Source organism: Bos taurus, chromosome 20, assembly GCF_002263795.3.
Source record: "Bos taurus isolate L1 Dominette 01449 registration number 42190680 breed Hereford chromosome 20, ARS-UCD2.0, whole genome shotgun sequence".
In the NCBI taxonomy this organism is placed as follows: Eukaryota; Metazoa; Chordata; class Mammalia; order Artiodactyla; family Bovidae; genus Bos; species Bos taurus.
In genome coordinates, this window is record NC_037347.1 from 69,351,184 (window position 1) to 69,377,369 (window position 26,186).

Sequence of the window (26,186 nt, forward strand, 5' to 3'; positions counted from 1 at the left end):
GTAGCTTCAGCATCAGTCCTGCCAATGAATGTTCAGGACTGATTTCCTTTAGGATTGACTGGTTTGATCTCCTTGCTGACCAAGGGAGTCTCAAGAGGCTTCTCCAACACCACAGTTTGAAAGCATCAGTTCTTCGGTGCTTAGCCTTCTTTATGATTCAACTCTCACATCCTTACATAACTACTGGAAAAACCATAGTTTGACTCTACAGACCTTTGTCAGCAAAGTGATGTCTTTGATTTTGTTCTTTGACTGAAGTTTTTTTCTATACATAAAGGGCAGGCTGAGAACATGGCTGGGGAACCATTCCAGGAGGGCCTCGCAGGGTCCTGCTCAGTTACAGGGGGAGTAACATGCACATATTCCTGTCAGTAAAGTTTTTTGTGTAAAATAAAATACCCCTTGACAGCCCCATCCGCTGCCTTCCTCTGTCGAGTCTGCTCCTCTCAGAGGCACCTGCTCTCCCAGCCCTGGGTTACCCTTCCTGCCCCTCTGCACACTCACAGACAGGCATGTGCACACCTACGCATGTGCCTGTGTGTGGCTTTGTGAGTCTTTGTTCACGTGACACAGGCCCACTTTGACAATCGTCTGTAACTCAGGTTCATCTTAGGTTCTTCCTTATTGCTTCCATGGCAGCATGCACAGATCCTCACTGCGGGTCAGACACCATTGCTCAGGATCCCAGAGTTGATCGAATTACCTCCCAATTAAGGGCATTTCAGGGTGTTTAGTCAGTTACTAGCCACATCGGGCTGTGGGGTTTTTCCAGTAGTCATGTGCGGATATGAGAGTTGGACCATAAAGAAGGCTGAGTGCCAAAGAGTTGATGCTTTTGAACTGTGGTGTTGGAGAAGACTCTTGAGAGGCCCTTGAACTGTGAGGACATCCAACCAGTCTATCGTAAAGGAGATCAGTCCTGAATATTCATTGGAAGGACTGATGCTGAAGCTGAAGCTCCATCCTTTGGCCACCTGATGCGAAGAGTTGACTCATTTGAAAAGACCCTGCTGCTGGGAAAGATTGAAGACAGGAGGAGAAGGGGACGACAGAGGATGAGATGGTTGGATGGCATCACAGATTCAATGGACATGAGTTTGAGCAAGTTCCGGGAGACAGTGAAGGACAGCAAAGCCTGGCGTGCTGCGGTCTGTGGGGTCGCAAAGAGTCAGACACGACTGAGTGGCTGCACGACAACCACCACAGGGGCTGCGGCACAGTCTGGCGCAGGCAGCTCCGGCCCAGGCACGGGTCTCTCCAGGCTGGATATGTTTGCACTTCTGCTGGGGCTGCTGTTGCAAAAGTGCCCAGGTCTCCTCCACAGTGGTGACGGGGGAGCCCCCTGAGCACTGGGGGTGACTCCTCGTGGGGAAGCCAGGGCCCCTGGTGAGCTGGGAGACCCCCACACCCTCCGGGGGGGCCGGCTGTCCCCTACTGCTATCTGCCCTGGGGCGGCCCGGGTGAAAGGGCAAAGGGCACTGGGCACAGAGCACACCCGGGGAGCCCTCACTCCAGGGCGGGGATGGGCAGAGGGTGCTGGTGCACAGGGGCCACCCTGAGAACCACGGGGTCCCGGGCCAGCCCCCGAGGCCACCGGCGGGCCCCCAGGAACGCAGGCTCCCACTATGAAGTGGGCGCGGCCACGCTGGGGGCGCGGCCCAGACGCACTTCTGCTGTGGGGCCCTGCGGGTGGAGAGGGGCCGGGGCCATAAGGAAGAGACTGGTCCTGAATGAGGGGCGGCGGGTATGCCCGCGGGGACACTGAGGGCTGGCTGCTGGAGGCAGCTGGGCCCAGCGCGGGGGACAGCGGCCCAGTGACCAGGGCCCACCTCGGGCCAGTCTCCCCGCAGGATCCAGAGCAGGGCAGCACCCAGAACCCTGAGGGCAGAGGGCGGCAGGGCGCCCCCGGGCCCTGGCCTGGGCATCCCTGTGGTCCACTCTGTCTATACGTGGCAGGCGCCCCACCGAGCCCGTGTGGACAGAGCGCCCAGACAGCGGTCACATTTGAGAGGAGGTCAGTCACCAGCCCGTTCATTTAGGAAAGCTACTTTATTATTATTATTATTCCTTTCAAACATGGGCCACGTATTTTAAAGTCTAATTCAAGCCTTAACATTCTTCACAGACTTTTGCCAGAGTCGTTGTCTGAAATGCAAATGGGATGATTTGCATTGCGCTTCTACCGGTTATTTCTTTGTTTCAATTTCTCAGGGTTGTTATCTGCCCTCCTGTTTATTCTCAACTGAGCAGGTCTGCTTTCCTCTAGCAAATTGACTTGGGTGTCTGTAGCTAAGGGGTATATTTTGATGATAAATTCACAAAAGCTGTTCCAGGAGAATTCTACTCCTGTCTTCAGGGCAGGCTGTGTGCCTTTCCACACCTGAGGGGTAACGTGATCCTGTGTTCGAGGCACGGGGCAGTATTAATGACCTTCATAATTGCCTTAATCACCGGCAGCCACACCCTTAAAGGGTCAGTTTTAGGGTCAAACAAGATGACCTCAGTGCAACTGACTTGAGAAAACATAGCTCTGGCTACAGGGCTCCTCGACTTTGTGATACATGTACACCTTAACACTAGGGCCTCAAAGAGGATGAGACACTTATTTCTGAGTTTCTTTTGCCATATTGTCTTCCAGAATCTCATTTGGGGGTGCATGGAACATTCTGGAATTCTTCTCTTGGAATGGGTAGACACCTCATATTTTTATTTTGTCTGTTCACTGAACATCACTGATGAACCACAAGCAAGAAAGATGGACTGGTTTCTAGGTACCATCTCCCACTTGCTGTGAGTCTGGGGTCAGGAATAGGACAGCAGGAGAGTAAGCAAGTTTCTGGCCGGTCCACAGGGACACCCTGCCACAGCCGTGCAGTCGGTAACTCAGGACCCAGGTGGAACGTGTCCTGCCCATGTTAGAAACCCTAATGGAGGCTTGCACTCAGCTGGTCCTTCCAAACCTAACCACAGGCTTCACGGAACACTTACGATCACGTGATGAATGGGGCTTCCTACAGCCTCCTTGGAAACCTATGCCTCCGTGACTCGCCACTGTGGGTCTCTGGCCCCAGTGTTAGGCACAAGGTGATGAGGGCATGTGCCGTCTTTCCTGAAGCAGGTTTTGGGGGCAGACAGAGAGACTGTGGTGTCACAGAGGTTAATGGAGCCCCAGCCTGAGTTCTGGGGAACCTAGCCAGGGCTCGGGGTCCGGAAGATACTGCAGCTCCATGTGGGCAGGGTCATCGGGGGCCCTGGGGGGGACATGGCCTGTCTGGGGCCGGCACGCAGGGGTCACGTGGAGAAGGGACCCATCTGGGCAGCCCGGAGGGATGGTCAGTGGTCCATCTCAGCTCGGCCCGCACCCGAGACCCAGGAAAACAGGGTGTCTGGGATTGAGGAGAGCAACAGGGGACTCTTGTCCCCCTAACAGTCCAGCCCTCAGAGAGCCACTCAGCAGGTGCCCAGGGGCCCAGGACCTGGAGAGGCTCCCTGCAGCGCTAACACAGCACCACAAACTTGGGGGGCTTGAAATACCAGACCTCTGTTCCCCCACAGGCTGGGGCGAAGCCTGAGGTAGTGGTGTCTCAGGGTCACGCTCTCTGCTCAGGCTCCAGGGGCTGACCCTCCCTGCCCCACCTGGCCGCGGGCTCCGGGCACTCCTGGGCTTCTGGCTGCATCCCTCTGACTTCTGCCCCCATGTCACGGGGCCTCCTCCTCCATGTTTGTGTCTCTCTTCTGCTTCTCGTGAGGACACTTGCTGCTGGACGTAGGGACCAACCAGATAGTCCAGAATGCTGGCTTCCCGTGGACATCCGTAAGTTGATGAAACTGACGTTCTTAAATCTGCCAAGACTCTTTTTCAGAATGAGTCCACCTTCCCACTTTCCGAGGTTAGGCTGTGGGCGTATCTGCTGGTGGCCACTGTCCAGCCCACGACGGGCCTTCGCACCTGTTTCTCCTCCTCTTGGTGGAGAAAGTCTTGGGCAAACTCCCAGGGACTGGTCCACGTGGACCCCACGGCCTGGAGGCGTGGTGTGGGAGAGGGAGACGACTCCTTGCAGCTCCCAGGTTTCTGCAAGGTGACACGGACAGTCTCAGAGCAGAGGCCCGGCCCACTCATGAGGTGAGCACTGGGACAGCCCCCCATCCACCCCAGCACCCTGGGCCCAGACATCAGAGCGTCTGTTTCCTTCCGCCATCCACCAGGTATGTGAGGACTTTGTCTTATTTTTATGAGCATCCATATCAGACTGAGGACTCTGAGGAAAGTTTTCTTTTTAACTCTTTTCATGCTTGTCACGATTTTATGGAGCTTCATTGAATGTCCTGTTTTCCAAGCTAAAAATCGACGTGTTTGTCTTACATATCATCCTAGACTTGAGCGCTCAGGCTGGCGAACTAGAAAGACATCCTTTGAGAACTGGCACCAAAGCTGTCTGAATTACAACTGATCAAATTCGAGAGGATAAAGCTGCCAGATTTTAATGTCGCGTAATTAAAGCTCCCCTCATTAAGGACACGGGAGGAAAGGGGAGCCCTTTCAAAGCTGCTTCGATTGCTGTTGCCAGGTGCGGACCTCCCTACCTTCTCCACAGCTAATTACCCTCTGAGTCTCTGCAGCCGCTTTCATCGGGGGATTCGGAAGTGCATCTGATTTGCTTACAACGTCCTGTCAATCAGGGACTCTGGGCTGCACTGAAGTAGGAGACGGTGCCCTCGGTTGACCAAAGGGAACACGCAGTGGCAGCTGTTGGTACCTGTAGCCCGTGGATTCTCACTGTCCCTGACACACTGCATCCGTGTGGCTTTTCCAAGGTGGCGGGGACGCCAGGGCCACCCAAGGGCATGTCACGGTCTGCCAATCCCCTCCACCATCACTCTGGGCAGAGAGCTTGCCTCCTCCCTTGGCTTTATCCTTGTGTAATGCTTCATGCACAATAGCTAGTTCTTATGTTGATTTGCTTTTAATTATTGGTAAAGAGCCGCCTGCCAATGCAGACGGCATAAGAGACTAGAGTTCGATCCCTGGGTTGGGAAGATTCCTTGGAGACAGACATGGCAGCCCACTCCAGTATTCTTGCCTGGAGAATCCCATGGACAGAGGAGCCTGGCGGGCTACAGTCCTCCAGGCTGCAAAGAGTTGGAAAGGACTAAAGCAAGTTTCATGCATGCTTTTAATTAATATCCTTTCTTTTCATTTACCCATCACTTTCAAGTGGATAAGGACAAAGAGTAAAACTGAGTCAAGTGCCAGGAATGACAGAGCATTCAGCACCAATCTGGGCTTCGGGGATGCACCGTATTCTCCAAAAAAGACAGTCTTCTTCCAGCCCCTCCCACCTTGACCCATTAATTCTGCCCGCAGAGGATACCATATTATGGGTGTGCTTGCCTCTGTGGAGTAGAGATTTCAATTTGAAAAGAAAATGTGTGTGTCTGTAATGTAAATGAATTAATTTAAAATACATATGGAAGCTTAATATTTAAATGAGGGCAATCATGAATATATTTGAAAAATAAATAATTACATACAACTTATCCTGAAGACACCACTGCATGTGCTTAAAAGAGTCAGAGTCAGGGACAGTGAAAGATCCAACAGCCCCCAGACGCTAGCGTTCAAAATCTGGACGGATTGCCGGGATCACGGTCCACACGAAGGGGTTCAAAACCCAGGTCCACGCTCTGCAACGAGCTCCTGCTGCCCCTTCGTTTTCATCTGGAATTATCCTCTCTATGTGAGGTAAAACTGCCCTGGAAATAGAACCGGTGGGATCTGCTTTTGATTTTTAAAAATGTTTGTTTCATACTGGAGTATAATTGATTTACAGTCTTTGTTGGAGTCAGATGTACAACAAAGTGATTCACCTATACATGTACACGTGTGCACGCGTGCTAAGTCACTTCAGTCATGTCTGGCTCTTTGTGACCCTATGGAGCCTGACCCTATGGACAGGCTCCTCTGTCCATGGGATTCTCCAGTCAAGAATACTGGAGTGGGCTGCCATTTCCTTCTCTGGGGGATCTTCCCCAGGGATGGAACTCCTGTCTCTCAGGGTCTCCTGCACTGGCAGGCAGGTTCTTTACCACTGCACCACCTGGGCTACCACTCCTGCAGAATCTTTAATATGGGGACATCACAGACTTATTGAATATCCATCTCTTCAGGTTAGACCCTGCAATAGAGTAGGTTCTGACTGGTGTGGAATCTGCTTCCAAACATGGATGCACAGAGCTGAGCTCACCATCCGGGTATGGACCCTGTGGCAGAACGAAGTCAGCGGGGTCAGGGGAGCCCCGGGGTCCTCTCTGCCTGACAACCTGACTTCGTCCACAGATGGAGTGTACTGAATGACTCATCCTTCGTTTATTTTTAAAACTGGCACCTCCCTCCACAAGTAGTTCAGTACGGTGGGCGGGCGGGGGGGGGGGGCGAGGGGACGCAGCCTGTGATTTAGGTTTTACTTGGCTGATAATTTCCACTTGGTGGGTTTCTAAAAATAACAGATACTGGTTGTGTCAAAACAAGAATGTCGAGGTGAGATCGGAGGGTCACTACGTCTTTTAAAGTCCTTTCCGTTGATTATTGACTGGGAGGCTGTTTATTCTCCATTGGGAGCCGCGGCTGATGGAGCAGAGAGAGAAGATGTTTTCTGCCATCAGGGGCGAGCTGGCAGGTTTTGACAGGGGAGGGGGGACCACTTCTGGGTGAAGCCACGTCATCTTGACACCTGTCTTGGCAGGCAAGGCTGTGGCAAGACAGGTGGATGCCTGGGGCGTGATGTCAGTTGGGCATCTCCTGCCCTGAAATTATCCAGGAGCTGATAACAAAATAAAATAAAATAAAGTTTGAAATTCGACATGATTCACTAAGTTAGTCATCACCAGTTTGCATAGAGTTCAGTTCTGGAGGTGTTGCCTGGCCCTCCCCGGGGCAAGGAATTAAGACTGTGCTGTCTCTCCCAGCCACCCAGCTCGTCTCACATTGCAGGACCAGTCAGACCAGAAGCTCTGGAAGGACCCAGATCCACCAGGGAGCACTTACCTCCTCCTCCCAGAACTCCCAAGTGGGCCTTGCTGCGAGGCACAGAAGGCATAAGGCTGCTCCTGCTCGAAGTCCATCAACGCCTGTCACCGGGCTTCTGCATTTGATTGTTTCACAGCTATTATTGTTTTAAATAGTTGAGTCTTCCGCAGCGTCAGGGTCTTTGCCATCTCCCTCTTGGAAACAGAGTTTCCAGGGAACACGGTGCAGAGCTGCACATGGCAAGGCAAGGGACAGAAGATCCGGGAGGGATCCACATGTTAAACCAACAGTCAATTAATTTCCCCGTTAAGAATGCACCTAAGTGGTACCCTAATGGCGTGAACCAAACCGTAAGTGATGAGAGCCATTTCCTCCGCTCCCTGGGTGCCATTTAAGATTCCAAATGCCCACCTTCTGAATGACACATTGGGGGACTAAATGAATTCATGCCATTGATTTTTTTTTTCTTTTCAGTAAAAACAGTTTAGACATATTGAAGAGAATATAGAAAATTGCAGAAGGGAAATAATTCTTCCACTCAGGTATGACCCCAGACAATATTTTTGGGGATGTAAATACAAACATAAATAAAATAAGAGTCATTTTATATAGTGCTTCGTATCAGATGTTTCAATTAAAATTATATCATAAACATTTCCTGATGTCATTTGATGTTCTTAGTAGTATATCGTTTTATTTTTTGGATATTGGATTGTGATTTATCCTACTGGATAAATTTAATCCATTTAATCATTTCTCTATTTTGGGCACTGAGTTCCTTTGGGATTTTTAAATAGTTCTGAATAATTATTTATAATCGTGTACCATAAACTTTGAGACCTCAGTTAGGTCTTTAGGATAGATCTCTAGGAATGAAATCCCTGGGGAAAAGAATATATACTTTTTAAAGGCTTTTCCTAAAGAATTCCAATTGTACCCTCCCCAAATATATATTTAAGAAGGAGAAGAGGGCGACAGAGGATTAGATGGTTGGATGACATCACTGACTCAGTGGAGATGAGTTTGAGCGAAGTCTGGGAGATGGTGAAGGACAGGGAAGCCTGGCGTGCTGCAGTCCATGGGGTTGCAAAGAGTCAGACACTTTCAGTCTGAGCCACTGAACAACAATAAACATATATCAATATATATGAACTTTACTGCTTTATGGTGGGGCCATCTCTCCGTATACTCAACAACACTGAGTATTTCAATGGAAAAAAGCAAAAGAAATGTTGCAAATATGTGTTAGGTTAAAAAATATAGTTACTGGTTTCTTTTGCATTTCTTTTACTGCAAAGTTTTTTTTTTTTTTTTTTTAATCTCTAGCTCCAACTGCTCAGTGTGGAAGCCGTGCTCTCCAGTATGGCAGCTGCTTGCCCTGTGTGCTCTTAAATCTAAGTGTAGATACAGTACAACTCTAAATGGAGTTTCTCAGTTTCACCAGGCACACGTCAAGTGCTGAGCAACCACTTGAGACTAACGGTTGGTCCAGCGGGAGGTGTAGATACAGGAATCTTCAGGGTGGCAGGAAGTTCTGGGGGCGATGCTCTGGAACCACACCCAGGAGGTGGGCTGGGAAGGAACACCTGGAGTCACAGACATGGGTGCTGGTCTCTCAGGGCCCTGGCAGCTCTTGGTAACTCTATTTTCTAGCTGATTTGTCCGTCCAACACCTCACTTCTTCAGGGTGGGAGCCTGGGAGCATCCGCAACCTGGGGCAGAGACATCACTCAGATGACAGCACGGCCCCCGCTTGGGTTCAGGGTCATCCTGTGTCTTGATGCCACCGAGAAACGCCCAGGCCTCGACTTCACTGAAGACACAGGCCGTGTTGGCGTGACCTGTATTTAGCTATACGCCCCATTTCTGAAGGGTTCTGCTGCGCAGTGTCATTGATGATAGTTTTGGTGAGAGTGACCTCTCTAGGCCTTGTGTTAGTCATTCAGTTGTGTCCGACTTTGCAACCCCACAGAGTGTAGCCTGCCAGGCTCCTCTGTCCATGGGCTTCTCCAGGCAAGGATACTGGAGTGGGTCACGATGCCCTCCTCCAGAGGATCTTCCCAACCCAGGGATCGAACCCTGGTCTCCTGCATTGCAGGAAGATTCTTTACCATTTGAGCTACGGGGAAGTTCTTGAGACATGGTAAAAATAACTTAATGGGAAAAGTTGCTATGTATTATTACAATACAGTCGTTACCAAAACTTTGCGATTTGCTGCCCCATTTAGAGAGTCCCGACCCCGAGGAGGATGGAGAACCCTGCCAGGTCAGCAGGGGTGAGCTGCTCGCTCCATACTCTGCAGTCCTTTTCTAGATGGACCGTGGGCAGCGGTCAGGCTGAGGCTCGTGTCCGGGAGGGCGGTTTGGCTTTTTGTTTTAATTTTTTCATTACAACTTTGATTTGAGAACATTGATAAACCCTCACGTCGAAGATCTCAAAGATGAGCCGTGGGATGTGGCTTCCGATGAGGAAATGCTTCCCGCCTGCTTTTGGAAATCTGGCGAGCTCACATTCCAGCGGACGACTATGAGGACTTGTGTGGGGAGTGGGGTGAGCCCTCGTGGGGTGAGGGGCTGGTGCTCCGCTCCCCCTTCCCTCAGGCAGCAGCCCAGCAGACGTGGGTGCTTTGAATACCCCTCGGTGCCCTGAAGTCGCTCAGTCCCTCAGGGCAGGGAGGGGTGGCTGAGATTCCCATGTGTTCCTGGGAGGGGGTGGGTAGGTGCCCCTCTGAGACGGGCAGCCCCAGGACAGGGGGACATGAACAGTGATGCGCGTCCTGGGAGGGCAGACTCAAGGTGGGCAGTGCCCTGCCCCCGAGCCTGCTTGCGATGAGGCAGAACAGCCATTCCATAGGCCCCTCCTCCGCACCCCCCACGAAGCTCAATACTGCAGAAAAGGATATTTATGGAAGTATTAATACATTTCTCCTGAGAAACGTAGGCTCAGCCCAGATGGGTTTCTTTCCTACTGCCGCTGGGAGAATCGCCCCTTTGCTGGACTCTGACACTGGTTGGTAATGAGCCGGCTGATAAGGAAGATCCTATTCGTTTATTGATAAGGGCTGGGTGGTGCATCTTGAGGACGTGAGACTCTTCGCCGACACGGGGGCTTGTCTGGAGCAGGGTTGGACCCCAGGGTCTCCTAATGCGCTGGATGAGGGCCGCCGGGGTGCAGACCAGGCCAGGGCTGGCGGCTCACTGTCCTCAGGGGTCACAGCTGAGCCACACGAGCCCAGTCAGGTCATGTGGACAAGTGAACCGCAAGGTATGTGAGGGTGACCGACTTGTCGGATTTGCCCAGGAGCTTCTGGTTTTCCTCGCTGGGAGTCTTTGTCCTGAGAGGCCCTCCATCTGAAAAGTCTGGACTTCTGGTCGTCCGTGTATCCTGGAGAGTGTGGACTGGGTTCTCCTCATTTTCCTGAGGAAGTCTCTCTCTCTTTTCTGGGATGCATGTGTACCCAGTGGTGTCCGACTCTATGACCCCATGGACCACAGCCCACCAGGCTCCTCTGCCCATGGGAAGCCCCTTTTGGTATAGTTGGTTGCGGATGAATGTCCATGAGAGAACTGCTCTCTTAGCTCCCATAAATTAATGTTTGTTACACAGAGCTCAGGCTTTGGGTCTGGGGGCAGGAGCTCTGCCCAAGGGGAGCTTTTGCAGGTCCCAGGGCAAGCCCCTAGCAGAGGGAGAGTCAGACCCCAGGTCACTGCTCGGAGGGTGGTGGGAGGTGGGGAGAAGAGGGCTCTCCATGGGCCAGGCCCAGGCAGGTTCCTGGGGTGCCTGACACTGGGACGGCCGCAGGTTGACTGACTGATGGGAAGTCTAGATGCAGATTCAGCTTCTGCCCCTGGGAGGACGGGATGCAGGTCAGAATCAGGGCAGTGTGAACAGACAGGTGACAAGGACTTTCTGGACAGCACATGGAACTCTGCTCAGTGCTGTGTGGAGGCCCGAGTGGCACGGGAGTTTGGGGGAGAATGGATACAGGCATATGTGTGGCTGATCCCTTTGCTATTCACCTGAAACTCTCACAGCATTGTTTGTTAAGCCGCTATAGTGAAGTGAAGTGAAGTCACTCAGTCGTGTCCGACTCTTTGCGACCCCGTGGGCTATAGCCCGCCGGGCTCCTCTGTCCATGGGATTCTCCAGACAAGAATACTGGAGTGGGTTGCCATTTCCTTCTAAAGGGGATCTTCCCAACCCAGGGATCGAACCCAGGTCTCCTGCATTGCAGGCAGACGTTTTATCCTCTGAGCCACCAGGGATGCTCTAAGCCGCTATACTAAATACAAAATAAAAAGTTTTTTTTTTTTTTTTTTTTTAAGCAGTGCAGTGTGGCCCAGAGGGAAATTCACGAATCCCAGCCCGGGTACCTGAGTCATGCCCTGGAATGGAGAGCCGGCAAGGGCAGAAACTCTCCTGGTATGTTTACAAAGAGCCTGAGAACATTCTGTCTTCAAGGAATTACTCTTCAGATTCTTTTATAGTTCATTAAAGAGCAGGAGAGTATGAAAAAATTTCGCCTGAAATCTGAAGTGCCCGATGAGTGGGATAAATGTTTGGCTTTATTTTGGCGGCGTTGAGAGATGCCTTTGATTTCCACTGCTGGCTAATCTTTTCGTTTTCCTGACTGCAGGTACTCTATTATAAATTAACAAGGGAAGGGAAAGCAGCGGTGGGGTGTTAATTGCGTATAATTACTCGGGATGCCGAAGTATTTTACAATTGAGATAATTTGCCTGAAAGTGTTGGTATTTAGCAAAGAGAATTTATGGTAATTCCCTGATTTTCCCCCAACTGCCTGGTAATCTTTGAAACGAGGAAGTAGCAGCACAGTGAGAATTCTGAACTGAAACAAAGCCATACATGAAAGTGCTTAAAATGTATCTATTTGTCTTTGTTTCAGTAGGAATCCAAAACAAAGTCACCTGATTGAGGATCAATAGAAAAGTGAGTGAGGGGAGACCCGAGCTTCTTTGAAGCCGGCAGAGGCGGGGAAATAATCCGCTCAAACAAGGGAGCCCTTTAATTCACAGGCTCCAGCACGGGAAGCCATTGTGAAGTGGGATTTGCTGGGTTTCGGGTTTTAATTTGAACCGTACAAGCAGGTGCAGCGGTGGGGGCCGACACTGTTGCCACCGCTGGCAAGGGAAATTCACATTAATCCCGCTTTCTGGGTGTGATCGCAGAGGTTCTGCAGAAGCACCCCCCCACCCCCAGCCCCTTCCACTCGATTCTTCTCCTCTGCAGCTTCTCTTACCTGGGGACGTATTTTCCTAAGAGGGAAGAACAAAACAAGCAGAGGCAAGTTCAGTTATAAGTTTGCTAAACAAAACTTCACCCACAGAAATTTTCCCTTTAGCCGTAAAACGATGCTGACGGTAGACACATTCGAGGAGTAACCATCGTGGAAGGTGCCTGTTACTAAAACAAAGGTACCGAGTGAGTGACTGTCCCCACCCAGGTGTCCAGACCCCCCTGCCTGTGCCCCAGACCAGGGCGTGGGTAAGGGCTTTCCCTCCTGGGCCAGGCTCACCGCACCCTCTGGGTTGTGAGCTGGGAGTGACAGTGACTCAGGGAGCTCGGAGTCTGTGCTGGTCCCCGTAGGAATGGATGAGGGAGGTGCTCCCCGCTCCAGTGTCCTCCCGACGGTGTCTGGACCCTCTGTGCTTCCAGCTGAGAGGCACAGAATAGGAGTGACTGAGGCGGGGTCCCCGAGCTCCGGGACCCCCCAGAGCTCCCTTTCAGCATAGCGTCCACACTGCCGTTCTCAGATGCTGACCCACAGCCAGGCACGGCAGGTCCAGGGCAGGCAGCGGGCGCGGGGCCCAGAGCCCAGAAAGCAGCAAGGACCACGCCCAGCAGAGATGCGGGGTGACACGGCCGCCGCTGAGTGCAGCCGCCCGGCTCAGCTGACTCCCCTCCCCTCACCGGGGGCCTCTCAGGGGCCGGGCCAGCGTGCCCGGCTGTGGTTGTGAGTGGTCAGCCGCGCTGGTGACCATGAAGGACTTTCTGGTTGGAGAGCCACGGGCAGAAGCTGAGAGGACGGTGGAGGGGCTGCAACGTGAGAACTAGCCCGCGGTGGGTCTGTAGCCGAGAGAGGTGAGCCCGGTGTGGCAGGAGAGAAGGCTGCAGATGGCACAGGACAAGTGAGCCAGGCCAAGGCCACCCTGCATCCCGAGGGCTGGAAGGAGCTCTGACCCCGTCTCAGCCCTGGGTGGGTGTGGGGAGGGAGAGAGGAGGAGTGTCTAGCTGTCTATCAGGGCGACAGTGATGGCTCAGGAGAGACAGGGCTGGGACCTTTCTTGGAGGAGGTCGGAGCCCGGTCTGATCGGAGATGCAGAGAGGGCTGGCCCCAAGTGCTTTTCTGTTACTTTAGTTCTTTCCTAACTCTGTGAGCTTGGGCAGGTTTCTTATATCTCTTTTGAACCATGACTTTATTTTTAAATGGAAATCAAAAAACAGCCTTTGCTCCAGCTCTGGGACTTGAGTGACATACTCTCCTGTTGCTCAGTCACTCAGCTGTGTCCAACTCTTTGCGACTCCATGGACTGCAGCACACCAGGCCTCCCTGTCCACCACCAACTCCCGGAGTTTACCCAAACTCATGTCCATTGAGTTGGTGATGCCATCCAACCATCTCATCCTCTGTCGCCCCCTGTTCCTCCCGCCTCCATTCTTTCCCAGCATCAGGGTCTTTTCCAATGAGTCAGCTCTTCCCATCTGGTGGCCAAAGTATTGGAGCTTCAGCTTCACCATCAGCCCTTCCAGTGAATATTCATGGTTGATTTCCTTCAGGATGGACTAATTTAATCTCCTTTCTGTCAAAGGGACTCTCAAGAGTCTTCTCCAGCGCCACAGTTGGAAAGCATCAATTCTTCGGCGCTCAGCTTTCTTTATAGTCCAACTCTCACATCCATACATGACTACTGGAAAAACCATGGCTTTGACTAGATGGACCTTTGTCAGCAATACTGGAGTGGGTTGCCATTCTTTTCTCCAGGGGATCTTTCTGACCGTTTTCAACCAGCACTTCGTGAGTGACCAGCCGAGTGTTGGTTGCCCGTTGTTTCTACAGGCTCTTTGATGAGTTACCTGACATGGGGATGAGCTTTTCTGGGTCGCCCACTGTGGTGTCTCCTTGCTCATCCTGATGTCAGTGCTGAGGTTTTGCCCCCCGCGCCCGCACGCCTGGAACTGAAAATGTCACACCTGCCTCAGCTCACCTGGCCACCCCTCGTCTTGGACATTGACCCTGAGACCTCTTCCTTGGAGGTGCTGGTCTTGGGCATGATACAGACCCTTCCCCTCAGGGGCCCGGGAGTGAGCGGCCACTCATTCACTGGGCTCCTGGCCAGTTGTCACCCAGGGAGGTAAGGGCCTCGTGTAGCCTGGCCTCCTGGGGTTTACCGGAAGAGCCCTGGATCCCAAGCCAGGCTTCCGGTCTCACGTTACGGGATCTCGTGTTAACCATTCCATCTTCCTCTCTGCCTCTGCCATTTCGCTCTCTCATTTGAGGCTAATGAGGCTGTGCTGTGTTTCGTGGTTGTTCTTCAGTCGCCAAGTCCTGTCCGGTAACTGCAGCGTGCCAGGCTTCCGTGTCCTTCACCAACTCCTGGAGTTGTTCAAACTCACGTCCATCGAGTCGGTGATGCCATCCAGCCATCTCATCCTCTGTTGACCCCTTGTCCCCTTCTGCTCTTGCCCTGAGCTTTCCCTCAGTGCTATGATTTTCCTTAAACGGGACTTGCTCTGGGGGCCCAAGCGGCTTCCTCTCCTGCTCACAAGGGCTGGCTTTCTTCCCCGCCACTGGGCTTTGCATTTCAACCTCTCTGGTGTCTCCTGCAAAAACGCAGCATTTCTCTGGAGCCTGCAAGCTGACTTTCTATTTCCCTTTTTTTTTTTTTTTTTTATCTTTTCCCTTAGTGCTGTTAAACATTCTCTTGCTAGTTTGAAGCCTGTCCTTTCGAAACTCACTGTGTCTGTCAATTCCCCGGGGGAATTCCCAAGTGCTTAACCTATCAAAGCTGATTGTGCATCGGCCACTGATCCGAGGGGGACCCACCGTCCATTTCCTGGCTTGGAGGGTCTGAATGCTCTGTGAATAGTTCAGTTATACATTTGCGTCTCCTCTAAGTCAGAATAAGACGGGTTGTTTTCTTAGTACCCTTGTGAACACAGGGGTGGATTCTTTCCAGACTGGCTGATGATCAACCAGGAAAATGCATGAAAAGAGCTGCAGGCCCCCCACCCCGGCTTCCTCTCCAGCTGCCACATGCCCCGGCGTCCGTAAGGAGGCTGGGCTGTGTGTGCAGACCCTGGGCCAGCTCCCGAGGCGCTGAGCTCCAGCGTAAGGTAGGCTGTCTGAACAGAGCACGGTGCCCTTCCACCCGGCAGGCACCTCTGCTGTGCCCCAACGCGGGCATCTTCCTGTGGCAACCCTGACGAGCGAGGGGGGCTGGAGGTCCGTCTGCGCTCCACCCCTGGTTCCCGACCCTCCGAGTGGGCAGAGGGACCCCTATAGGACTGTGTACATTCTAGCTTCTAAATCACGGTTCTCGGTTCCAGAGTTCCTGTTGAGTACAAAGGAAAGACTTTTATCCTTTCCCCTGCTAAACACTCAGTCTTCCCAACGTCTGAACCCTTTGGGGAATCTAGGACTGAAGACTGCTAAAATGGCTGAGAAATCCTGATCCCTGAGAGGTAGGTGCTGCTGGAAACCTCAGTTCAGCCTGAATGGCTGTCTGCCACATCTCCTCGGTCCCCTCTCTTTTGATCTAAATCATGAAAGTCGGCCTGGCCCTGTTTTCCTGCCTCCTAGAATATCCAGGTTGTCCCTTCTTCCACTGGCTTTTATCCTTTTTTCTTTTTCCATGGTGATGTGCTTTGTGGAGAAGCTTAGGAAGTTGATTTTAGCAAGCGTGTACATTCAAGTCCGGTTCAATCAGAAGAATCACAAGCTTTGGGGGTCTCAGAAAAATTCTACATCCGTTAACAGGCCAAGAATCCAATCATAGTTTTATGGACTCACTGATTTCTTTTCTCAATCCTTACAAGAAACATGAGCTTTTGACCCAGTATTTAAAGAAGAGAGTATCACAATTCAAATGTCTCTCTTCTTGCCAAGTGGTCGCTGGCACCCGCAGGGACAGAGGCTATCATCTAGGCCTGGTTGACGCTGGTCCAGAGGCCCACGTGCTCAGCCCTTGGTGTTGGTAAAGAGAAGACCCAGGGCGCCGTGCCAACGAAACCCAGCCCTCACACAATGCAGCTTGCATCAGTAACTCTGCGTGGGAGCTTTTCCACAGGGATATTCTGGGGTTGTGCACTCTTTCAATCCCACAAAGTCTCTCTTTTCCCCCAAATAATGGCATCCCATTTTCCAGACAAACGACCCCACGACATCCTTTGGGGACTGTGTTTGTGGTGGGCAGGGCCACCTACATCACTCACAGGGCTCAGGGGAAACTGAAATTCTGGGGACCCTGGTTCAAAAATTACTGAGAATTTCAAGATGGCAACAGATTGGCATGAAACCATGTGTGAGGCCCTCTGAGGGTGGGGTCCCCTGGGAAACTGAGGGCCATGTCACCGAAGCTGGCCACAGTGGTGGATGTCACTCTTCAGGCAAAGCTGAGGCGTCCTTCCAGCCAGAACGACGGTGCCCCCACCGCAAACCCAACGTCCAGGTGTGTGTGTGGCTTTACCCTACAGCACCGGCTACGTCCTCACCCAGGGGTCAGCCCCCAGCCTGTGGCCCCCAGCTCCGAAGACCCCCCACCCCACAACTGTAGGAAGCGTGCTCAGTCATTCAGTTGTGTCTGACTCTGCGACCTGCAGCCCTCCAGCCTCCTCTGTCCATGGGATTCTTCAGGCAAGAATACTGGAGTAGGTGGCCATGCCCTGCTCCAGGGGATCGTCCCAACCCAGGGGTTGAACCCAGGTCTCTGGCGTCTCCTGCACTGCAGGTGGATTCTTTACCCACTGAGCCACCAGGGAAGCCCAACCGTAGGTAAACTAAACACCAAATTCAGACCTGGTTCTTGGGATTTGCAATGCCCCGAGGATCACGTGCTTTTCCGTCCTTGTAGCTTCAGACAGCTTCAACCATAACAGCCGTCTTCACAGCCCGGGGAGACAAGGCCAGGGTTGGCAAACCTGTCAACAGGGAGGCATTCAGTGTAGCCTCCACTGGGGTTTGCTGGCCCATCAGTGTCTCCACAGGCATGTTGCTGCCTGTCCCCTCCCCATCTCATCAACAGACGGCCTGTTTATCCGTGTTGCAGACTTTAGTCTGGATGAGTTTCCGGTTCAGGATGAAGACAAGAGGAAGATCCTGGCTAGCCCCGCATAAGGCTGCAGGCCGCCGCTGCCATACAACTCAGTCTAGCCCCATTTCACAGGTGGGGCAGGAGCACGGAGTAGACGAGTGAATGGCCGGACCCACTGTAGCCCCCAGAAGGCAAGGGGGCCAGCCTGGGAACCTGCACTGTCCCCCTGACGGGGCCCTTATTGCCATGAAATGACTACTCGTCCTTCCTTCATTACTCAGTAAGCTCCATCTGAGTGGGGCTTCCTCAAACATTAGGGGGTGCAGGAGGGGGAAGGCAGGTGTCCACGCAGCTGCAGCGCCAGGGCTAGCTGGTCAGATGGACAGACGCTGACAGGCCCCACAGCCCTGCCCTGAAGGAGGGCTGCAGTTTCAGGGACCCACATGCTCAGCCTCCCAAGCTCTGCAAGGAGTGTATCCATGTGGTCACCTGCCTTTGAACTGCCACTGGTTCAGTCCGCCCCTCCAGCATCCTGTCCGACTCTGCTCCTCATAGTTGGCGGTGTTTGGATGACCCTGGGCACTTGAGAACACGTCAGGCTCCTCTCTGCAGGGGTGAATCCCTGTGGCTTGCATCCTCTCCACGTCGTTAGGTCAGCACATGACCCAGACCCCTGGAACCCCTGAATGTGCTCCCATGCTCTGATCTGCAGTGAGTGAGCAGGTGAAGGGTGTGTGTCCAGAGGAGAACATGTCCAAGCAGGACAGATGCTGGGAGAAGCAGCCGTGCAAACAGAAGTCTAGCCTGTGACCAGGTGAGATAGGAGGTGACGTGATGGTCTTGGCAGCCGTGGGTCAGGACTGGAAGGTCCACACTCCATTTAGAAGCATTTGCCTTTGTGCGTGCTAAGTCACTTCTGTCACGTCTAACTCTTAGCAGCCCCATGGACTGTAACACTTCAGGCTCCTCTGTCCATGGGATTCTCTAGGCAAGCATACTGGAGTGGGTTGTCATGCCCTTCTCCAGGGGATCTTCCTGACTCAGGGATCAGACCTGCGTCTCTTAGGTCTGCTGCGTTGGCAGGCAGGTTCTTTACCTCCAGAGCCACCTGGGAAGCGCGGAGCGTCTAGGAGGTGTGTAAAGCCTTTAGACCTCTGCGGAAAGTTGCCTGCCGCAATAGGTGGGGTGGTTTAGAGTGAGGACACTGGGGATGGTCACAGGAGGAGGATGTGGGGCTGCATGGAAGATGGGACCCAGGACCTGATGGGGGTTCAGGGGGAGCTGCCTGGGGACTCCTGTGTCTTCAGTGAGAAGAATGTCTGTGTCTCCTGCCACCCCGCCCCACCCCCCAACTCACATGAATGAACTGAAGTGCTGAGGAACTCACAGGAATTAACAGAAGTCTAGCCCCCAGTGTGATGGTGTCTGGTGGGAGCCTCCGGGCACTGGTGGGCTTCCATGATGTCATGAGGGTAGGGCACCATCATGGGATCAGTGCCCTTCTAAGGAGAGGCGGGAGCCCCCTCCCCAGTCTGAGGGTGCTGTCCGTAGGAGAGCTCTCCCCAGGACCCGAACCTGCCTGCACCTCGGCCTTGGACGCCCAACCTGCAGAGCCCTGAGGGATGGGTGGCTCTGCGGCTTTGTGATCACGGCCTGACCTTTTTGAGCAGCAGAGGGCAGGCTGAGTGCGGGGGTGGCTCTGGCTGCTCTCAGAGACCAGGGGCCTTTCTGAGCACGTGTGAGCCCAGGAGCTGCTGGGGTGGGACACAGGCCTGAGACACAGATGCCAGACTGGGTGTGGAGGGAGGGAGGGGGCAGAGAAATTCCAGGAGAAGACCCCCAGACCCTTAGCACTTGAATGTGAAGCTTGGATCCTCTCCGGACTGGAGCAAACGCAAAACGCCTGGGAGGAGGGGCAGCCGTCACGGATGGACGAGATGGCGGGGTGGCCGACGGGTGGGTCCAGGTGTGGGGAAGGGGTGGCAAGAGGGGAGGGTGGGGAGCCGGAAGGTCTGAGGGGGAGGAAGGGGTGGCCAGCAGCCTGGTGTCCTGTGTGCTGTGTCTCTGCCTCCCCTGGGGCACCCTGGCCACTCCAAGAGGGGGTCTACCTTCCTGGACAAACACCCTTGGAGCCCAGAGGAGATGCAGGGTTTGCCCAGCACCCTGCAGATAGTCGCCAGTCCACTCAGGGGGGCCCAGACGTCCCACCCCCTGCCCTGACCACTTCCTGCCTCCAAGGAGAGAGCGTGGCTGCTTCCTGCAAGCCCCCTCCCCGCCTCAGCTGCTCCTCCTGTGAAGGGGGCTGAGTGCAGGGTCCTGCTCTGCTGGGTTGGTGGGCGTCAGGAGTAAGGTTGGACCCTTAGGACCCGGCTGGTCTTCAGAGGACTGTTTCTGTTGCCAGCACTCCCTGGGGGCACTGTGGGCTGGGCCTGGGTGGAGGGGTAGGGGGGAGTCTGTAAGCATTGCTATAAATGAAAGGGAGAGAGTTTCTTCAGGAAACACTGACCATGAACCTGCTCAGATCAGACATGTGAGCAGGAAGGCTCTTTAGGGGATGTGAGCGAGGGGGCTGGGGGGATGCAAACTCCCCAGAACAGCTGAGAGGGCGATTTTAGGGAAAGGAAGGCGTTAGATTATGGTCGTGCTCACGTGTGGCTTCAGGAAGACAGGCCGGTGACTGTATTTGCAGGTTTTTAACCCAAACCGCATCCCCCACCCCCTCACCACCCTTCTAGAACTTGGGCCACTGAGGAGGGTATATTTCCTAACGGAGCATTTTTCCAGCACCTTCTCGTGGCTGCATCCTTCTACTCCGAGGGCCAGATAAAGGCAAGTGAAGGGTGTGACAGTCAGGTTACGAACAAGTCACCCCCTCCTGAGGACGCTGGTGGAGCAAGCCATCACCTGACTGTGCTGGCCAGAACTTCCAAGAGAGCCTCAGAGTTTATCCAATTGTTCTGATGCCCTCCACGCTGCACTCGTAGCTCGAGTTTGAGCAACGCTTAGTTTCCAGGCTTGGGCCTCTGACAATCGAGCAGATCAGACCTTGGGTGCAGAAATCCAGGATTCCAGATTCTTCTGCTAAGGAGAAGGAGGGATGGGGTGGCTGCGAGGCTGGGACTGTCTGGTCCCGTGGTTGGAGCATTGGGGTCTGCCCCTGACCACGGGGGATGGTTGCCTTCACACTTGCTGACGCCTGAAGACGGGGTCCCGGGCTGTATGTCTCCCGGGGCAGTGGAGGGGCTGCCCAGCGTTCCTGGCTGGGTTTGCTGGGAGACAGTCCATCAAAAGCAGGCGAGAGGAAAGAGATGATCATGACGTGGCAAAATAAAAAAAATAATAATAAAATGTTATTTATCACGGCTCCAGTGTCAGCAACCTGTTATTTTTATTGTTCTTCAGGATAATGGGATTTATTAAGGCCATTTATCCTCGAGTCACATGGAAAATGCGCGTATGACTGATGAGGAGGCGGGCCTGAGTATCCGGAATGCGCAAGACCCAGAAAATGGGTTGCAGAGCTCCTTTTCAAGTGAAGCTGTCTTTCAAAACTCGAAAGCGCTGCCCTTTCAAGAGAGCCCAGGCTGCTCCTGTGATGTGGCTGTGCAGCAGGAGTAGAAACTAAAACCGCTCAATTTGGGAAAATGCGAAAATTACACGACCTTGCTGAAATCCCAGACTCAAGATAAAACGAAAACAGCTGTGGCTACACAACCCCGGGTAGACCGTGGAGGGCCATTTATCTTGAGAGTCAAGGAGAGAATTACCTGCCGTCTTGACCGGCACGCGTCTGGGGAAGGGGATGGGGCCCACGCATCGTGCGCCAGCCGCTGGACTGTGGGCCCAAGGGGTGCCAAGGATGACTGCAGGGTGGGCTAGAGCCGACTCCGGAAAGCAGGAAGCAGGTGGGCGCCTTGGGGGTTCACTCGGGAGAGCTCGGCCTGATCCGAGGCCTGGGGGACCCCAGCATCTCATGATACGAGAGTCTGGCTTAGCTTCCTGGCTGCAGCCTCATGTGACGGGATGCACTCTGACTGCTGGCAGCCCAGGCAGCTCAAAATCTCTGAAAGGTTTCCTTAGGATGATAAATGGGTCGGCCCACACCCGCCTGCTTCAAACACACGCTGGAGTCAGACAGAAATGCAAAACCTAAATCTCGACGCGTCTTCCGGATCCAGGGCAGGTCTGCCCCATCCCACCCACCCTGTTTGGGGGTCCCCAGGCCACATGCCGGCAGGGATGCTTGGGGACAAGGGACACCCCGGCAATGAGATTCGGGGGGACTTGGCACGCCTGCACAGGCTGATGCCGGCCGTCTTGAGTTACGGCTCTTGGACGGTTTGAGGACTCCAGAGTCCTCCTGCAGATAAACCTCAAATCTCTCCGCGCCGAGATGGGAGGGACTTCCTGGAGCCCCTCTGGATGAACCCGTGGGGCTGCGTCTCCTCCCGGGAGAGCCCGTCAGGTTGTCGGGAGTGACCACTCTCTGCAGCCCAAGGCGTCTTGGCTGGGGAGTTGGAGGGGGGTGTCCTAAGCCCCAATTAGAAGAAAAACACTGTCTGAGCGAAAAGGCAAGAGAACCAGGACTGGGCTAACTTTAATTAAATAGGACACAAAGTTATTCTGCGTTCAGGGAAGCAGGAGCCCGTTACGTGGTGTGTGTTTCAATCCAAAGGCCAGGCCTCCAACATGAGAGGAGACCACAGTCCCTGATGTGTGGCCTGGGGCTTCCCAAGCTGTTGCTTCAGGCCATCCACATGGATGGGGGAGCCCGGACTCCAAATTGGCTGCTTTCCAGGATCCCGGTGCCTCCAACTCCCCTTTCTTTACTTGGAGGGTGCTCCTAGGGGTCATTCCCTTTCTGCAGGGGCGCCGTCCAGGGTGCAGAGTAGAGAGATATGGGGTCCTGCCCCCCGCACCCGCCTGTCCCCATGAGCCTAGAAGCTGGTTCCAGGAGAGGTGGGAGTCTGGACCGGAGACCAGAGGGTGGTGATGTGTTCAGGGTGGCGCTGTGACAGCATCTGCCGTCGGCTTTAGAGCCATGCCAAAGTAACAGAGTCTGTATCTTCTTTTCTGCTGGAGATCGGAGGAGACAGTCAGTTTCTGAAAGTCCCAATGAAAGCTAAAGTTTCACAGAAATGTGCACAATTGTGTACACAGAAAATGCACACGATTCCACACTAACCATCTGCATGTAGTTCTGGGGGGCACCCTAACCTCCCGACCTCACGTGGTGAGGCAGGTGGGCTGGGGTGCCCTCCGAAGGCTTCCTCTGCAGCACATACCTACCCCCCTCGTCACCCCTGGGATGCGGGTCCTTTCCTTGCAGGCCCTGCAGTCAGAGTTTTGAGCCAGAGAAGGACTGGCCTCAGGAGGACCTGGGGCTGACGTGGAGGGCCGTGTGGAGGGAGCAGGAGTGGCCCAGGAGGAGAGGGGGCTTACTGATGGTACCCACGATGGTCTCACTCGGAGGCTGCCTGGGGAGGGGTGGGTTCAGGCAGAGCCATGGGGGTTCCAAGTTCAGGACCCACCCCAGGAAGTCTGCCCCGCCCCCACCCCCATGCTTCCAACCACCCTCGATTCCCCAGGTTCCTGCCTGGCTGACCAGCCTGCAGGGTGGTTCTGGGCCACACTCCCTCCCGCTGGCTGCTTTCCAGAGCGGCCCCTGAGTCGAGGGATCCAATCCAGGTGGGAGGGTCTCTGATCGGCCCACAAGGTGGGAGGCACGTGGGGGGCACGTGGGGGTCTTAGAGGTCACGGGTCCTTTGACACTGAGATCAGCAGCATGGAGCGCCCGCTCCAGATGTGGTGTCTTGGTGAGAAACCTTCAGAGCCTCCTAGGATCAACCCCGTTTTCTGGTTTCCATAAAGGACCTTCCCACTGACCCGATGGACATGAGTTGGAGCAAACTCCGGGAGAGGCCGCAGGACAGGGAAGCCTGGCGTGCTGCAGTCCGTGGGGCCGCAGAGTTGGACACAACTGAGCTACAAGACGACACGTGATAGTAGGTGTGCGGTCTTCGTTTATGCAGGAATTCACCCCTTCATGTACCTGGCTCTCAGAATTCCCAGACTGTCCCCACCACACCCAAGACTGCTCCCTTTCGTGGTCCCCAGGACCGGAAACTGGATGGGCTTTGTCCCGCGGTTGGGTTGTCATGTGAAGAGAGGAGGGTTGGCAGGTGGGCCCAAGCTCAGCCACCAGCCCTCGAAAAGCCCGAGAGCCTTCTCCAGCTGGTCACTGGCCAAGCGGTCAGAGTTTTGAGCCAGAGAAGGACTGGCCTCAGGAGGACCCCAGGGCTGACCCAGAGGACTGGGTGCCGGTGGCCCGGGAACAGCCCCCAACACCGGGGACTTCGGCTCTGTGGCCACAGGCACTGAATCCTGCCTATGCGCAGGCTGTGCTGGGAAGTGCGTGCTCCCCAGAGCCCCCAGAAGCAAAGCCAGCCCGCCCACAACTTGACCGCAGCCCAGAGTCTGGCTGGTGCTGGTCGGCGATGCTCTGAGCTTCAGGTGGCTGTTTATGTGGCTCCAGAAAACGACTGCACCCTGCGATCATGGCAACAGGTCCTGATTGTGTGCCGAGCAGCGGTGAGCAGTAGCATGCACAGACCCCGGGGGCAGATCCTGCGTCCCTGCCCCTCCGTGAGCAGCTCTGGGGCTCAGCGCCCTCCAGGCAGCACCTTTTTGGGGTGCAGCTGTCACACGGTTCACTGGGCACTGACGTGGGGGTGGAGGAACCCCTCTGGGCCCCGGTGTCCTGAGCCCTAAAATGGGACAGCGACAGGGTTGCGGGATGCACTGTCTGTGGAAAGGGTTTTAGGGCAAGACTCAGCTGTAATAAATGCTGCGGAACTTTTTTGAGTATTCTCTGCTTTTGCTCTTCCAGAAGTTTAAAAACAATTTTTCAAGTAAATTTAGGCTATTTTCTGTGAGGCTAAAATCTAATTTATGGACTAGTTTGGACAACTTTCTAATACAGAGGGTTTTCATCCAGAAACATGGAAATCTCCCTAATAACTTAGGTGATCTTTATTATTCTTTCAGGGCTTCCCTGGTGGCTCAGATGGTAAAGAATCTGCCTGCAATGTGGGAGACCTGGGTTCGATCCCTGGGTCAGGAAGATCCCCTGGAAGAGGAAATGGCAACCCCCTCCAGTATTCTGCCTGGGAAATCCCATGGACAGAGGAGCCCCGCAGGCTACAGTCCGTGGGGTTGCAGTCGGACACGGCCGAGCGACTGGATCACATCTTCCTTCACGTCTCTGACATTTGCCTGTATTTTGCAGTTTTGTCACTGACTGGGGCTGGGATCTTTAACCCACTGTGTTTTTACCTAATTATTGATGGCCAGCAGCAGAAGACTGTATTTTTACGCATGTATTTAGAGCTTGAACTTTGTTATGAATTCTAATCTTTTTTTTCCCTTTGACTTCCTTAATTTTTCCTGATATCTTAACGTCAGAAACAAATATGTTTGGCCGATTATTGGCAATGCAGTAAATTTAATTTCATGTCTTAGGTGGGGTGATTATGTAGTTTATCAATGATCTCAGGACACTTTTGAGACTGGAGTGGTGGGATCAGGAACGACACGTGTCACCAGCACAGTCCTGGGTGGGCGAGCCTGGCCCAGTGCTCTCCTGGGTGGGCTGTGACGATGGTGGGCTGGGGTCATAGATTGGGTGTTTTCTGATCTATGTCCACAGGGATGCCTGTGTGACGAGACACTGATCAAACAGCCACACACTCAGGCATACACACACACGTGCATACACAGGGGCACACACACACGTGCACACACACCACACACACAGGGACACGGGGGCAGACACTTGCACACACGCACACACACACAGAAACACACACGGCACACTTACACACGCACAGTGACACACATAAAGATACAGAGGTAGGTATATAGATGATATTAAAGAACAGTCTTCTAACGTTTTAATGTTTTCAAAAAGGGTTTTAAATTCAGCAGTGTTTGTAGAATGTTACCACTGTTTTCACACAGCTTCTACCTTTCTCTCTAGGCCCAGACCCTTTTTGCATCCCTGAAATAAATCTGCCCTGGGCACAGTAGGATGTTCTTAAAGCTCGGGTTGGTTAGGTTGCTAATGCTGCTCTCAGAGTGTGTGTATCCCATTCTTAAGGAAAGGTGATAAAGCGATGGGTGTGGGTGTGCTCTGTGTGTGCTCATGCGTGTCCAGGCATCTGTGTGTGCACGTGTGTGTGTGTGCTCTGTGTGTGTATGTGTGTGTGTGGGGGGGCATGGTTGTGTGTGTGCACGTGTGTGGACGTGCTCTGCGTGTGTATGTGTGTGTGTGTGCTGTGTGTGTGCACGTGTGTGTGTGTGTGCTCTGTGTGTGTGTGTGTGTGTGTGTGTGTGCGCTGTGTGTGTGCTCGTGCGTGTGTGTGTGGACGTGCTCTGTGCGGGTGTGTGTGGGGGGCATGGCTGTGTGTGTGTGTGCATGTGTGCACTGTGTGCCTGTCAGCTGTCTGCGTTTGCGCCTGTTCTGGAAGCATCAGCTGTCTTTCTCGCCGTGTGCTGCAACAGTCCGGTGTGCTGAGCAGAGCACGCGGCGCGGGTGGGTGGCCCCAGGCGTGAAGCCTTTCCCCCGCAGCTCTGACTTGTAGCCCACGGGCAGCCTTAGGAACGAGCGGCCCTGTGTTGATTCAGGACTTTCTGGGATGCAGGTCAGGCGGCGCCTGCTCCCGCGGTTCTGGAGGAGCGGTGTCCGCAGAGGCGCTCGGAGGAAGCCGGCGACTGGCTCCAGGACCCTCGGAGGAGGAGAGCCTGCAGAGGCTCCCGCCCGGGTCAGCGGCGAGCACGCCAGAGGGCGCCAAGGGGTCGGGCCACTTCCTTTCTCTTGCAAGACCCA